Source organism: Dipodomys spectabilis, unplaced genomic scaffold (genome assembly GCF_019054845.1).
Source record: "Dipodomys spectabilis isolate Male_0828 unplaced genomic scaffold, ASM1905484v1 ptg000087l, whole genome shotgun sequence".
Classification (NCBI taxonomy): domain Eukaryota; kingdom Metazoa; phylum Chordata; class Mammalia; order Rodentia; family Heteromyidae; genus Dipodomys; species Dipodomys spectabilis.
Genome location: NW_024870764.1, coordinates 364,205 through 379,150, shown reverse-complemented (window position 1 = coordinate 379,150; position 14,946 = coordinate 364,205). Strand labels below are relative to the sequence as shown.

The 14,946-nt window shown below is 45.1% G+C and overlaps 1 pseudogene; it reads right to left on the bottom strand.

Annotated features, from left to right (window-relative positions):
- Positions 1-10,335: 10,335 nt before the first annotated feature.
- LOC122111760 lies at positions 10,336-10,430 on the bottom strand (annotated as a pseudogene).
- Positions 10,431-14,946: the final 4,516 nt, after the last annotated feature.

Sequence of the window (14,946 nt, the reverse complement as noted above, 5' to 3'; positions counted from 1 at the left end):
AGTTGGGAATGTGGCTTGGTGGTAGGGTGCTTGCCTAAGCACAGGGTTTGATTCCTCCTTACCACATAAACAGAAAAAGCCAGAAGTGGCGCTGATGCTCAAGTGGTAGAACAGAAGCAGCTCAGGGACAGTGCCCAGGCCCTGAAAGTGGCTCATGCCTAACTGTACTCATAGCTACTCAGGAGGCTGAGATCTGAGGATCACAGTTCAAAGCCAGCCTGAGCAGGAATGTCCATGAGATTCTATCACCAAAAAACTATTAAAGGGGGAATAAAGCCAGAAATTGAACTGTGGCTTAAGCGGTCTGCACTAGCCTTGAGTAAGAGCTTTCAGTGGCATGCCAGATACCAGTGGCTCATGTCTGTGATCTTAAGAGGCTGAGATCTGGATCGCATTTCAAAGCCAGCCCAGGCAGAAAAGCCCGCCAGAAAACCAGAAGTGGCTCTTTGACTTAGTAGAACACTAGCCTTGAGCTGAAGAGCTCAGAGACAGTGCCCAGGCCCAGAGTTCAAGCCCCAGGACCCTCACCAAAAGAAAAAAAAATTATGGAAAGATGGGATGGCTAGAGTGAGAGCATTTGCAAAATGACCTACTCAGCACATGTACAAATCATGCATCTCATTTTAGTCATTTCCCACATAATTGAAAAGAAAACTCCACTCTAAATTGTTGAAATTTGGAGAAACACAAATTGCATTGAGTTAATCACTTCACCCTCAAAAAACCTCCAGTTGGACAGTTAACTATTTTAGATCTTTCAACTACTTAATGGGAGAAAAATTACTATTCCTGGTTTGGATAAGCCTGTCATAGGCCAGACACCCATGGCTCATGCCTATAATCCTACTTACTCAGGAGGCTGAGACCTGAGGATATTAGTTGGAAGCCAGTCCAGTCCAGGCAGGAAAGAGCTTGAGATTCTTACCTGTAACTAACTACCAAAAAGCAGGAAGTGGTGCTATGGCTAAAAGTGGTAGATGCTAACCTTGAGCAAAAGAGCTCAGAGACAGCACCCAGGCCCCAAGTTCAAGTCCCATGACAGTTAAAAAAAAGAGCCTACCATAGACACCAGGGTACTACTAACATTTTCTTTTGTCACCCTAAACTCACGTCTACTCTGCAAACTAGGATTTCTGGTTAAGTTCTTGTCCCTCCCAGTTCTGCAGGAGTAGCTGGAAGGGTAACCCCAATGGTGGTATACACAAAGCTGCTGTTGGTTGTCATATTTGCTGACTGCATAGCCATGGGTAGGCATGAGGAAAGTCGAACACGGCTGTCTGCAGTCTCTGGGCCAGAATTTGTGCAGTTGTCTTGTCCTCCAGTTCTCAAAGATGGACTGTAACACATAGGCAAAGACCAGACTAAAGGTCACTTTCAAGACAGCTACTTAGGCTGAGATCAGTGGTTCACACTTGCAATCCTATCTACTCAGCAGGCTGAGATCTTAGAATCAAAGTTCCAAGCCAGTTGTGGCAAGCACAAAAAAAAAAAAAAAGCCAGAAGTGAAACTGTGGCTCACATGGAGCAGTAGCCTCAAGCAAGAAAGCTCAAGGACAGCCCTCTTAAGAACACAACCAAGATCAAAATACTTGGTAGGACAAGCTTGGTAGGACTGCTTGGAAGCAGTCAAGCCTTCAAGAAATTTAAAACCAGGAAGTGGAGTTGTGGCTCAAGAAGTAGAGTGCCAAAGTTGAACAAAAAAGATAAGCAAGATCCAGGCACTGGTAGCTCACGCCTGTAATCCTGGCTACACAGGAGGTTGAGATCTGAGGATCAAGGTTCTAAGCCAGCCAGGGCAGGAAAGTCCATGTGACTCTTATCTCCAATAAACACTAGAAAACTGGAAGTGGTGCTATAGCTCAAGCGGTAGAGCGCTCGCCTTGAGCTGAAGAGTGCAGAGACAGCGCCTGAGCCCAAATTTCAAGCCCCACGACCAAAAAAAAAAAAAAAAAAAGGTAAGCAAGAGCACAAGGCCCTGAGTTCAAGCCTCAGTAATAGTGCGTACATTCGTGCACATGCACACATGTGAGCCCAGGCATACACACACACACACACACACATACGAACTCTGATATTCATGGAGCCCTTATTCTGTGCCAGGCCCTTAACTATTCCCAATTTCTCATGATAACCCTGTGGAGATGACATTGTTAACTCCATTTGTCATGTGACAACCGAAGCCAAATATTTAAGAGACTCAGTGCCCTACACTTAGTATACAGCAGTCAGGATTAGAATCTGTCACCTATACAACTCATACTGTTGTTCACTTTGCTGACTCTGTGTGCATAGCTCCCTCTCTCAGCAATCTTTCTCAGGTTCTCTCCAAAGAAATCATGGATTTGGTACAACTTAATCCCTACCATTAAGCCAAATTTAGTTGCATAAAGGCCAACTGCTGAGAGGCTCACATCTAAAGAACAGTATAAGCGGGGCTGGGAAGGTGGCTCAGTGGTAGAGCACTTGCCTTGCATGCCTGAGGCCCTGGGTTTGATTCCTCAGCACCACATAAGCAAAAAGAAAAAAGCCGGAAGTGGCGCTGTGGCTCAAGTGGTAGAGCGCTAGCCTTGAGCTGAAGAGCTGAGGGACAGCGCCCAGACCCAGAGTTCAGGCCCCACGACCGGACCCAAAAAAAAAAAACAGTATGAGCTATACAAATGTAGGCAATCTAAACTAACATATTCCATAGATCTAAGTCCTAGTGGACTTGCCTTCTCCATAGCTTGTCCAACCTGTAAACTGGCTATTGAAATCTAAGCCATGGTTCCCCAAAGACATCCACATCTGTGGGGCTAGGAAGTTGGCTCAGTGGTAGAGAGAGCGCTTACCTTGCATGCCTGAGGCCCTGGGTTCGATTCCTCAGCACCACATAAGCAAAAAGAAAAAAGCCGGAAGTGCTATCCTTAAGCTGAAGAGCTGAGAGCTGAGGGACAACGCCCAGGCCCAGAGTTCAGGCCCCACTTATAATAGATAAAAGAAATAAAAAATAAAAATAATAAATAAAATGTAAAATAAAAATAAAAAAAGAAATAAAAAAGACATCCACATCTGTGAAGTTTATTTACCTTGCAGAGTTAAAGGAACTTTGCAAACAAAATTAAAGTCAATAGCTGTGAGTCCAAAGGTTATCTTGTATAATTAGGCCCAGCCAATGTAATAACCAGGGTACTTAGAAGGAGTCAGAAAGATGCAAGTCACTGAGATAAGACTATAGAAGCAAGAGATTGGAGCAGTGTGAAGAACCTAGAGCCAATAGCCACCAAAAACTAAAAAAACAAACACATCCTACCAAGATGTTTCCAGAAAGAACTCAACAATGCCCATACTGTGATTTTAGACTTCTGACCTCCCAAACTATAAGAGAATAGATTTGTATGGGTTTGTTTTTTTGTTTTTTGTTTTTTTTGTCTGTCGTGGGGCTTGAACTCTGGGCCTGGGCGCTGTCCCTCAGCTCTTCAGCTCAAGGCGAGCACTCTACCACTTGAGCTACAGCGCCACTTCCGGTTTTCTGGTGGTTTATTGGAGATAAGAGTCTCACGGTCTCTCCTGCCCGGGCTGGCTTTGAACCGCGATCCTCAGATCTCAGCCTCCTGAGTAGCTAGGATTACAGGTGTGAGCCACCAGCGCCCGGCTTTGTATGGGTTTTTTATGCCATTACTGAGGCTTGAACTCAGGACCTGGTCACTGTCTCTGAGTGTTTGCTTAGGGCTAGTGCTCTACCACTTGAGACACACTTCCAGCTTTTTTGGTGGTTAATTGGAGATCAGAGTCTCATAGAATCTGCTGCCAAGGTTATCTTTGAACCATGGCAGATCTCTGTCTCCTGAGTAACCTCCTGTGAGCTACCTGTAATCCAGGCCAGATTTGTATTGTTTTAAACCAATTAAATTGGTAGTAATCTGTCAAAGGAGTAAAAGAAAATGTATACACTGGACACAAAACCAAGTGCTGCTTACTCTTTCAAGAACATTTCCTTATTCCTGAAGGCCCATCTGGGCTATAATAAGCTGGTTTTGTACCTTCACCCTTTGTGTGTGTGTGTGCACTAGTACTGAGGCTAGGGCCTTGGCACTGGTCCTCAGCTTTTTTCATTCAAGGATGGTGTCCTACCAATTGAGCCACAACTACATTTCCAACTTTTTGGTGATTAATTGGAGATAAAAGTCTCATGGTCTTTCCTGCCAGGCTGGCTTCAAACTGTGATCTTTGGATCTCAGCTCACGGAGTAGCTTTCAGGTGCAAGCCACTAGCTTCCAGGCTACTGTTTATTTCTGAGAAAGGGTCTTAAGTACGTTTCCATATTGGGCTGAAACTCACTACATAATACAAGTTGACCTCAAGTTCAAGATCCTTTCCATTCTGGAATTGCAGGTATATGCCACCATCCCCAGCTTCTAATAACATAGTTGTTTTTGTTTTGTTTTTCAGTCATGGGGCTTGAACTCTGGGCCTGAATGCTGTTCCTCAGCTCTTCAGCTCAAGCCTAGCACTCTACCACTTGAGCCACAACGTCACTTCCAGTTTTCTGAGTAGTTTATTGGAGATAGGAGTCTCATGGACTTTCCTGCCTCCTGAGTAGCTAGGATTACAGGCATGAGACACCAGCACCCGACTAATAACATAGTTTTGTTTAGGCAATTCTGGGGTCTTAACTCAGAGCCTCACATTTGAGAAGTTATCGTTCTACCATTTGAGCCACACAACAGCCCTATCTCCTTTTATTTTTCTTTATTTTGTGACTAGCTGTCATGTTTCTCCCCAGCCAGCCTGGATCATATCAGCACAAATAAATAAATAAAAATAATACCAAAGTTGGGAATGTGGCTTAGTGGTAGAGTGCTTGCCTAGCATGTATGAAGCCCTGAGTTCAATTCCTCAGTACCACCTAAGCAGAGAAAACGCCAGAAATGGCGCTGTGGCTCAAGTGGTAGAGCATTAGCCTTGAGCACAAAATCACAGGAACAGCGCCCAGGCCTGGAATTCAAGCCCTAGGACTAGGAAAAAAACTACAACAACAAAAACCATAATGATTATACATGATTCATACATAATGACAGTAACAATGTCCAGATGTCCTTTCAAAGGGCTTAATTTAATAAAATTCTTATCTTTCGTGTTGTCTAAGACTGAAATTTTCAGATCCTAACTAACTTTATAAACTTAGATGAGGCTTGGAAATGTGGCTTAATGGCAGAGTGCTTTCCTAGCATGCATGAAGCCTTGAGTTCTATACCTCACTACCACATAAACAGAAAAAGCTAGTGTGACTCAAGTGGTAGAATGCTAGCCTTGAACAAAAGAAGCTCAGGGATAGTGCCCAGGCCCTGAGTTAAAGCCCCAGGACTGGCAAAAAAAAAAAAAGAACTTAGATGAAAAGATTAAGTTAATAAATTAATAATATGCTTTAGAAACTTACAGCTTCAAAGTAAGAAAGATGCAAAACACTCATCACTAAATATAATTTTTTATTTTCTATTACAGAAAGTACAAAGAACTATAGTGGAATTTTTTTTTTTTTGGTCCATCATTGGGCTTGAACTCTGGGCCTGGGGGCTGTGATCGTTTGGGTAAATGTTGAGCAACTTTTTATACCAGTACTGAGCCTTGAACTGAGGGCCTCAAGCTCTCTTAGTTTTATCCCACTCATGGGTGATACTTTACCACTTGAGCCATGCTTCTAGCCCAGATTTTTGTTTTATATTATTTTTTTTGGTCATGGGCCTGAACTCGGCCTGGGCACTATCCTCAGCTCTTCAGCTAAAGGCTAGCACTCTACCACTTGAGCCATAGCACCATTCGGCTGTTTCTGCTTATGTGGTGCTGAGGAATCGAACCCAGGGCCTCATGCATGCAAGGCAAGCACTCTACCAATGAGCCACCTTCCCAGGCCATCTAGCCCAGCTTTTTATGATAAATTGGAGATAGAGTCTCATGAACTTTTCTGCCCAGGCTTCCAATTATGAACCTTCAGGTTTCAGCCTTTTGTGTAGCTAGGATTACAGAAATGAGCAACTGGTGCCCAGCAGATTTGTTTTGATATTTTACCTGGGACCAGCCTTAGACTGCTATCCTCCACCAATGCCTTCTATACAACTGAGACACTGACCCACACCATTATGCCCAGTTTACTGGTTGAAATCAGGTTGTACTAACTTTTTGCCTGGGCTAGCCTCAAACCATGATCCTCCTTTTCCTCCTGAGTAACTGAGATTATCTGTGTCAACCTGTAACTTGTGGCACCTAGCCTCACAATTTACTCCTAAATTAACAATGGGTTTGCCCCTGTTTTTGGAAAGTATTTTAAAATTCTAGCCCCAGCCAGGTGCTGGTAGCTCACACCTGTAATCCTAGCTACTCAAAACACTGAGATCTGAGGATCCCAGTTCGGACCTAACCTGGTCAGGAAATCCATGAGACTCTTACCTCCAATTAAGCACCAAAAAGTTAGAAATGGAAGTGTGGCTCAAGTTGTAGAGTGCTAGCCTTGAGCATAAAAGCTCAGAAACAGCACTCAGGCCCTGAACTACAGCACTCAGGCCCTGAGTTCAAGCCCCAAGATGAATACACGCCCCCCAAAATATCATAGGCTCAACTCTATTAGAAGCTGAAATAAATAATTATTGCAGGGTACTCAGATACTATCTCCAACTCTGTCCCCAGCATATACAAGTTGCATTTTCAAATACCCCTCACTATGTAAGGAGCCTAAAAATAGAGAACTTGCCTAGCTTGAGCCAAGAACTATGTTTGATCTCCCGTATCACATACATACACTCACACACACACACATACATACCCATGTGCACACACATGCACACACATATGCATGCACACACACAGAAAACCCACCTCCCTAAGCAGCCTATGCACCATTTTATTTTTTTTTATTTTTTGAGGGGGGGATCCGGTCATGGGGCCTGAACTCTGGGCCTGGGCACTGTCCCCTCAGCTCTTCAGCTCAAGGCTAGCGCTCTACCACTTGAGCCATAGTGCCACTTCCGGCTTTTTTCTTTTTTGCTTATGTGGTGCTGAGGAATCGAACCCAGGGCCTCATGCATGTAAGGCAAACGCTCTACCACTGAGCCACTTTCCCAGCCCCCTATGCACCATTTTAAACCTGAAGTTTGGGGATTCTAAAAAGACACTAGAAGGTAAATCAGGATGAATAGGGTTATTGTAGTTGATTTGCATATATGAAAATAGAACAATAAAACATACTGCAATTTTGTAAGAAGGGGATGGGCCCAGCACTGAATTCAAGCTGCAGGACCAGCAAAAATAAAAATAAAGGTTGGGAATGTGGCTTAGTGTTAGAGTGCATTTCTATCATGCATGAAGCCCTGGGTTCGATTCCTCAGTACCACATAAACACAAAAGAACAGAAGTGGTGTTGGCTCAAGCGATAGAGTGCTAGTCTTGAGAGAAAAGAAACTCAGGGTCAGTGCCCAGACCCTGAATTCAAGACACAGTACTGGCCAAAAAAATAAAAATAAATGGCTCTAAGCCAGGTGCTAGTGGCTCATGCCTGTAATCCTAGCTACTCAGGAGGCGAGATCTGAGAATCGAGGTTCAAAGCAAGCCCGGACAGGAAAGTCCATGAAACTCTTATCTCCAATAAACCACCAGAAAACCAGAAGTGGCACTGTGGCTCAAATGGTAGAGCACTAGCCTTCAGCTGAAGAGTTGAGGGACAGTGCCCAGGCCTAGAGTTCAAGCACCACGACCGCCAAAAATAAGAAGAAGAAGAAGAAGAAGTGGCTCACACCTGTAACACTAGCTACTCAGAAGGATAAGATCTGAGGACCAAAGTTTGCAACTACCCCAAGCAAACAGACATGTAAGACTTTTATCTCAAATAAACAAGACAAAGTCCAAAAGTGGATGTGTATCTCAAGTGGTAGAGCACCAGCCTTCAGCAAAAAAAAGACTAAGGGACAATACCCAGACCCTTGAGTTTAAACCCCAGCAACAGAACAGCACACACACAGACGCATGTGCGCGCGCGCGCGCGCGCGCGCACACACACACACACACACACACACACACACACACAGTGGCTTTTGCATCAAATCCTTGCTACTTAAGATTTGGAGATGGAGAACACCAGGGTTCAAGGACAGTCCATGCAAAAAGTTAGCAAGATCTCATCTCAGTAAACTGGCTGTAGTGGCAGGCATCCCACTACACTGGGAAGTATAAGTAGGTTTACCTATAAGACCCTCCCCAGGTAAAACCACAAGACCCTATCTGAAAAATAAAACAACAAAGGTGAAGCCTTGAGTTCAAACTCCAGTACCACAAAAAAGAGTAAAAGCTAGTCAAGTATGGTGATGTGCACCTATATTCCCAGCACATGGGAGACTGAGGCAGAAGGACACTTGAACCCAGGAGCTTGACTGTTTTGACACAGTCAGATCCAATTTCAAAGATACTTGAACAACATATTTTTTTTTCAGGAGAAACATAAGGTTTATTCGAGGGGCCATATCTCCCCAGGAGAGGGAGCACATGGCATCTGCCCCCATCCAAGTCACCTGTCCGTCTCAGGGGAAGTAAGGGCAAAAGTGCGTGCATGGGTGGGTCTGGGTGAAAAGAGAGAGGGGCCAGCTGTAGGGATGGTACTCCAGGGCAGGGAGGAGCTCAGATCTGGGTGGAGCTGAGGACCAAAGGTGGGATAATACTAACATTCCCCACTTCGTTGTTTAATAAAAAAAAAAGGGGGGGGGGGTACCAGGCCCGGGGGTAAGGGTGGAGGTTGTTTCTTCTGAAGCTACTTCCTGCTGTAAAGGGGTGAAGCATTCAGAGGTCTCTGATTTGTTGTTCAGCTGGGTACCATCCTTGACTATGCTTGATGGTTGGTAAAGGTCCTCATCTTTTCCATGACAATAGTTATCATAGCTCACAGGTGTCATGGGCTCTTTTGGCTACTTCCTGCTGGCCTGGGGACGTTGAGGAGTCCCTGGAGCTGGGGTTTTTAGGGTCCAGGTCTGCGCAGGGTAGTGTAAGTGAGGTCTCCAGTTGCCTATAGTAACAAGATGGCCTTGACTTATTCCCAGGTGATGTCCTGGTTGGGGGGCTAGTATCCTGTTAAAAGAAACTTGGAAAGGTCAGGCAAAAAGCTGACAAGGTGACAAGGTCAGTTAACAAGAATCACATAGAACACACATTGGCCTAGGGCCAGAAAAGCTCCATTTGGAGCATAAGTCCAGTTGTGGCCCTTTACAGGGAAGGAGGAATCATTGTACTGGGGTCAGGAAGGGAGTGTCTAGGGATTTTTGGCAACTGGGTAGGGGATAGCATACTGGACTGGTTGGGAGTGACCAGTCAGAGGCTACTATAAATAGCATATACAGGGGATTTAAACTCCCTGCATTTTACAACCTTACCTTTTTACTATCCACTATCACAGAAATAAAATCACATTTTGGTCTGACTTGTGGGGATTAACATTACTGACAGGTGGAAAGGAACACAAACAAATCAGGACGATGTAAAGGTGTGAGCTTCAGTGGATCTGAAGTGGCTATGCTTTTCACCCCAAATCAGCAGGCTATGGTCATATGTGATAGAGCAAGGCCAGGGTCTGGGCTAGGCTGTGGCATCTCCCAGCATTGTCACACTTCCTGCTGTATACCTGCAAAATCTCTACACATACTGGTTAAAGACCTTTTAGCAAGCAGAACAGTAACTTAGCTAAAGTTCCTCTTTTTTCGTATACTTTTTTTTTGATCGGTCATGGGCTTGAACTCTGGGCCTGGGCGCTGTCCTTCAGCTCTTCAGCTTAAGGCTAGTGCTCTACCACTTGAGTCACAGCACCACTTCCTAAAGTTCCTCTTTAAAACAATGCAATAATCTTGGGAGTTTTTTAACCATTTACATAGACATAACATTCTTTTTTTGTGGTTAATATTGTTTATTTATTTTTTATTGTGAAAATACTATACAGAGGGTTACAATTACATGGGCAAGATAGTGAGTACATTTCTTATCAAGCATTGTAGCCTCCTCCTTTGTTTACACTTCCCATCCCTTCCCAGCCTCCCCCCACCCCCCCACCCAATCCTCCCCCCCCCACCAAAGTTATAAAGTTCGTTTTCGACATGACAACTTGTACTTCTCATTGTTGCAACAGGTCCACCTGTATCCTTATTTAAACGACTTGTTTTTCCCCTTCCCCTCCACAAATTATACCGACATCAAATACAGTGAAAGCAGGGGTAGACATAACTTTCTTGTACACAAAGATCTTAAAGTGTGCAAAATGAATACCCGCCTACATTTTCCTGAATTTTTAGTGGCAAGAGATATTTTTGCCAATCTAAGACAAACTTTTAAACAAATTTGCTTAGCTGGGCTTGTTTGTCATCCTTGCACAGAGGCCATGCTAATATTCTCTGTATCAAAAATCAGGAATGCTTCATGAATAACATTTTTCCAGGGCTTGCTTGCTAGTAGGTATATTTGCCTTTTGTTGAAGAATGTGGGAGTAAAATTTATCCCACCCAGTACCTTTAGTTGGAAGAAGAGAGAGGTTACCTGAAGCTATGCTCAACTGTTTCCTGACAGGCAGGCAGTTTAGGGAGACCAAGAGAGAGCAAGAGAGGGAGGGAGGGAGAATGAGGAAGAGAGCAATCTATAGAGGGAGGGAGGGGGCAGAGAGAAGAGGAAGAGAGAAAGTTTTACTTGCCTGAGTACTCGCAGAAGTGGAGTTATAAATTTGGGGCCAAATCTGACTGTAAAGAAATTTAGTTGTGTCCTTCCCATAGTAGGTGACCACTGGAACCAGAACTTGCTGCCAAGCATCTTCTGATAGGGGCTCAGTAGCCCACTAAGGCCCAGAAGGCTTTAATACGGGGCCTCAGCAGCCTACCAAAGCCCATGTGGTCTTACTATGGGGGCTCAGCAGCCTACCAAGGCCCACGAGGCCTTAACATGGTGGAGGACCAGATCTCCAGTCTTCTGGTCACTTACTCTGGAGCAGGAAGGAATTAGCTGGTGTTGGATGGGCAGGAGGTAGAGTGCTCAGGCAGGAGAAAGTTACCTTGGTGGTCCCTGGGCAACAGTATTGTAAGATTGTAGGCTAGGTCCCAGGGCACCTGGTCAGACCCCCATCCGAAGTGGAGGGGAGAGCAAATCCACCGGGGAACATATCCGGGTCACAGCACCATATGAAAGGATCCTTTAGGACCCTCCCAGAGGACCACACGGAGGCAGGCAGCACAGGAGAAACATAAGGTTTATTAGAGGGCCATTATCTCCCCAGGAGAGGGAGCACATGGCATCTGCCCCCATCCAAGTCGCAGGTTGGTCTCGGGGACATATATATATTAATGCAACTCTGAAGTTGAAGGTGAGCCAGACATACCTTGGGCTGGGCACTGATGGCTCACATCTATACTCCTAGCTACTCAGGAGGCTGAGATCTGAGGATCATATTTCAAAGCCAGCCCAGGCAGAAAAGTTATTGAGACTCCTATCTCCAATTAACCACCAGTTGTGGTGCTGTGGCTCAAAGTGGTAAAGCACTGGCCTTCAGTAAAAGAGCAAAAGAGCCCCACAACTGAAAGAAAAAAGAAAGGATTTAGCATGGGCCTCAAGGACTCTCAGTTTAGCAAGCCATTTTGTCAGCAGCTCCAAAAGGGTAATATTGGATTTCTAGAACGATGACAGCAATGTAGAAGAAAGATGAAGATAGAGGCCTGAATGAATTAAGATAAATGCCAACAGCCGGGCACCAGTGGCTCACACTTGTAATCCTAACTACTTAGGCTGCTGAGATCTGAGGATCACGGTTCAAAGCCAGCCCAGGCAGGAAAATCTGAGAAACTCTTATCTCCAATAAACCACCAGAAAACCGGAAGTGGTGCTATAGCTCAAGTGGTAGAGCACTAGCCTTGAGCTGAAAAGCTGAGGGACAGTGCTCAGGCCCAGAGTTCAAGCCCCATGACCAGAAAAAAAAAAAAGATAAATGCCAACAGTCAGATGAACATTAAAGAGACACTTATATGTATGTGTGCTGGTACTGGGGCTTGAACTCAGGGCCTGGGTGCTGTCCCTTTGCTTTTGTCACTCAAGGCTAGCACTCTAGCACTTGAAGCATATCTCTGCTTCCAAATTTTAATTAATTGGAGATAAGTATCTCACACTTTCCTGCCCAGACTGGCTTCAAATCCTGATTCGCAGATGTCAGCCTCCTGTGTGGCTAGGATTACAGGTATGAGCCAAAGCCACCCAAAACCAAGAGACACTTATATGGGCTAATGACTAAATGGAGTTGAATTAGGGAACAAGAAAAGTAAGCTGAGATGTTCTGTTTTTGATTGGTCCATTAGTTGTACCATGGCCCTATTCACCAACATAGGACAGGAAATTCATAAAAAATATGATTTGTTTGGTATAGTCCTATGAGACTACTGAGAGAATGAGGCTTTAAGAGAAAGCTAGTGAGTCCTTAGCATTGAAGAGGTATAGGAAAGCATGGAACAGGCAGATACTTCTTAAGAAGCATAGCGGAATCGCCAACATATGGGTATTGCAATCCCACCTTTTGCCCCACCCAAGAAAGTACCTTATGTTTCCTTTTTTTTTTTTTTTGGTCAGTCATGGGGATTGAACTCTGTGGCCTGGGCGCTGTCCCTGAGCTTCTTCACTCAAGGCTAGCAATCTACCACTTTGAGCCACAGCACCACTTCCAGTTTTCTGGTGGTTAATTGGACATAAGAGTCTTACGGACTTTCCTGCCTGGACTTGCTTTGAACTGAAATCCTCAGAAAAACCACAACAAAAACTTTGAACTGGGCTGGGAATATGGCTTAGTTGTAGAGTGCTTGACTAACATGCCTGGGTTCAGTTCCTCAGTACCACATAAACAAAAAAGGCCAGAAATGGTGCTGTGGCGCACATGGTAGAGTGCTAGTCATGAGCAAAAGCAGCTCAAGGAGAGTGCCCAGGCCCTGAGTTCAAGCCCCAGGACTGGAAAAAAAAAAAAACCCGGCACCAGTGGCTCATACCTGTAATCCTAGCTACTCAGGAGGCTGAGCTCTGAGGATGGCCGTTCAAAGCCAGCCCAGGCAGGAAAGTCCATGAGACTCTTATCTCCAGTTAACCACCAGAAAATCGAAAGTGGCGCTGTGGCTCAAATGGTAGAGTGCTAGCCTTGAGCTGAAGAGCTGAGGGACAGCGCCCAGCACAGAGTTCAAAGCCCATGACCAATTTTAAAAAAAAAGATAGTAAAGACTTTGAATTCAATATGGTAGGATAAAGTGCACAAATCTTAACTGTAACACTGGATTTTTTTTGTCCTATCCCAGCCTCCCTGAGTAGCTGGCATTACAGGCATGAGCCACCACATCCAGTTCATTAGATGATTTGTGTCTGTGTCTGTGTGTGAGGGAGCGGGGTGGGGGGGGGGGGTGGGGGGAGATGTACTGGGATGTAAAGTCAAGGTCTCCCAAGATTACTTGGCTTTTTCCACTCAAAGCTGGTTCTCTACTACTTGAGCCACAGCTCCATTTCTGGCTTTTTCTTGGTTAACTGAAAGATGACAGTCTCCAGGATTTTTCTGCCCAGGATGACTTTGAGATCCTCAGATCTCAGCCTTCTGAGTAGCTAATACTAAAGGCATGAGCCACCAGTGGCCAACTCAGTTGTTGATTTTTTTGTTTTGTTTTGCCATTCCTGGAGTTTGAACTCAGGGCCTGGGCACTGTCCCTGAGCTTCTTGCTCTTGAGCTTCTTTTGCTCTTTTTTTTTTTGTCAGTTGTGGGGTTTGAACTCTGGGCCTGAACCTTGTCCCTCAGTTCTAAAGCTTAAGGCTAGTGCTCTACCACTTGAGCTACAACACCACTACCGGTTTTCTGGTGGTTTATTGGAGATAAGATTTTCACAGACTTTCCTGCCCCAGCTGGCTTTGAACCATGATCCTCAGATCTCAGCTTCCTGAGTAGCTAGGATTACAGGCATGAGCCACCGGCGCCTAGCCCTTCTTTTGCTCTTGAGCCATAGCACCACTTCTGCCTTTTTATGTTTATGAGGCCCTGAAAAATCGAACCCAGGGCTTCATGCATGCCAGGCAAGCACTCTACCACTAAGCCACATTCCCAGCCCCTCAGTTGTTGATTTTTGATAGTATATATACCTGTGCAAATAAAGACTCTAACTGAAACAGAATAATATTCTTTTTTTTGTTTTTTTATTTTTGGGGTTTTTTTGGGTCGTGGGACCTAAACTCTGGGCCTGGGCACTGCCCCTCAGCTCTTCAGCTCAAAGCTAGTGCTCTACCACTTGAGCCACAGGGCCACTTCTGGCTTTTTCTGCTTATGTGGTGCTGAGGAATCAAACCCAAGGCCTCATGCATGCAAGGCAAGCACTCTACCACTGAGCCATCTTCCCAGTCCCCAGAATAATATTCTTATTGCCCCAGAAAGCTTCCCTTACTCTATAGTTAATCCCTACCTTTCCCTCTGTTTACCCTTACTATTTTTTTGGGAGGTCCAGTTGTGGGGCCTGAACTCTATGCCTGGGCGCTGCCTCTCAGCTCTTCAGCTCAAGGCTAGCACTCTACCACTTGAGCCACAGCGCCACTTCTGGCTTTTTTTCTTTTTGCTTATGTGGTGCTGGGGAATCAAACCCAGGGCCTCAGGCATGCAAGGCAAGTGCTCTACCACTGAGCCACCTTCCCAGCCTCCCTTACTATATTTTTTGTCAGTTGTAGGATTTGAACTTAGGGCCTGGGCATTGTTCCTCGGCTTTCTTTTGTTCAGTGTTAGTGCTCTACCACTTTGAGCCACAGCGCCACTTCCAATTTTCTGGTAGTTAGTTGGAGATAAGTATCTCATGGACTTTCCTGCCCGGGGTAGCTTTGAACTGCAATCCTCAGATCTCAGCCCCTGTGTAGGTAGGATTACAAGCATGAGCCACCAGAACCCAGCTACTCTTACCATTTTTT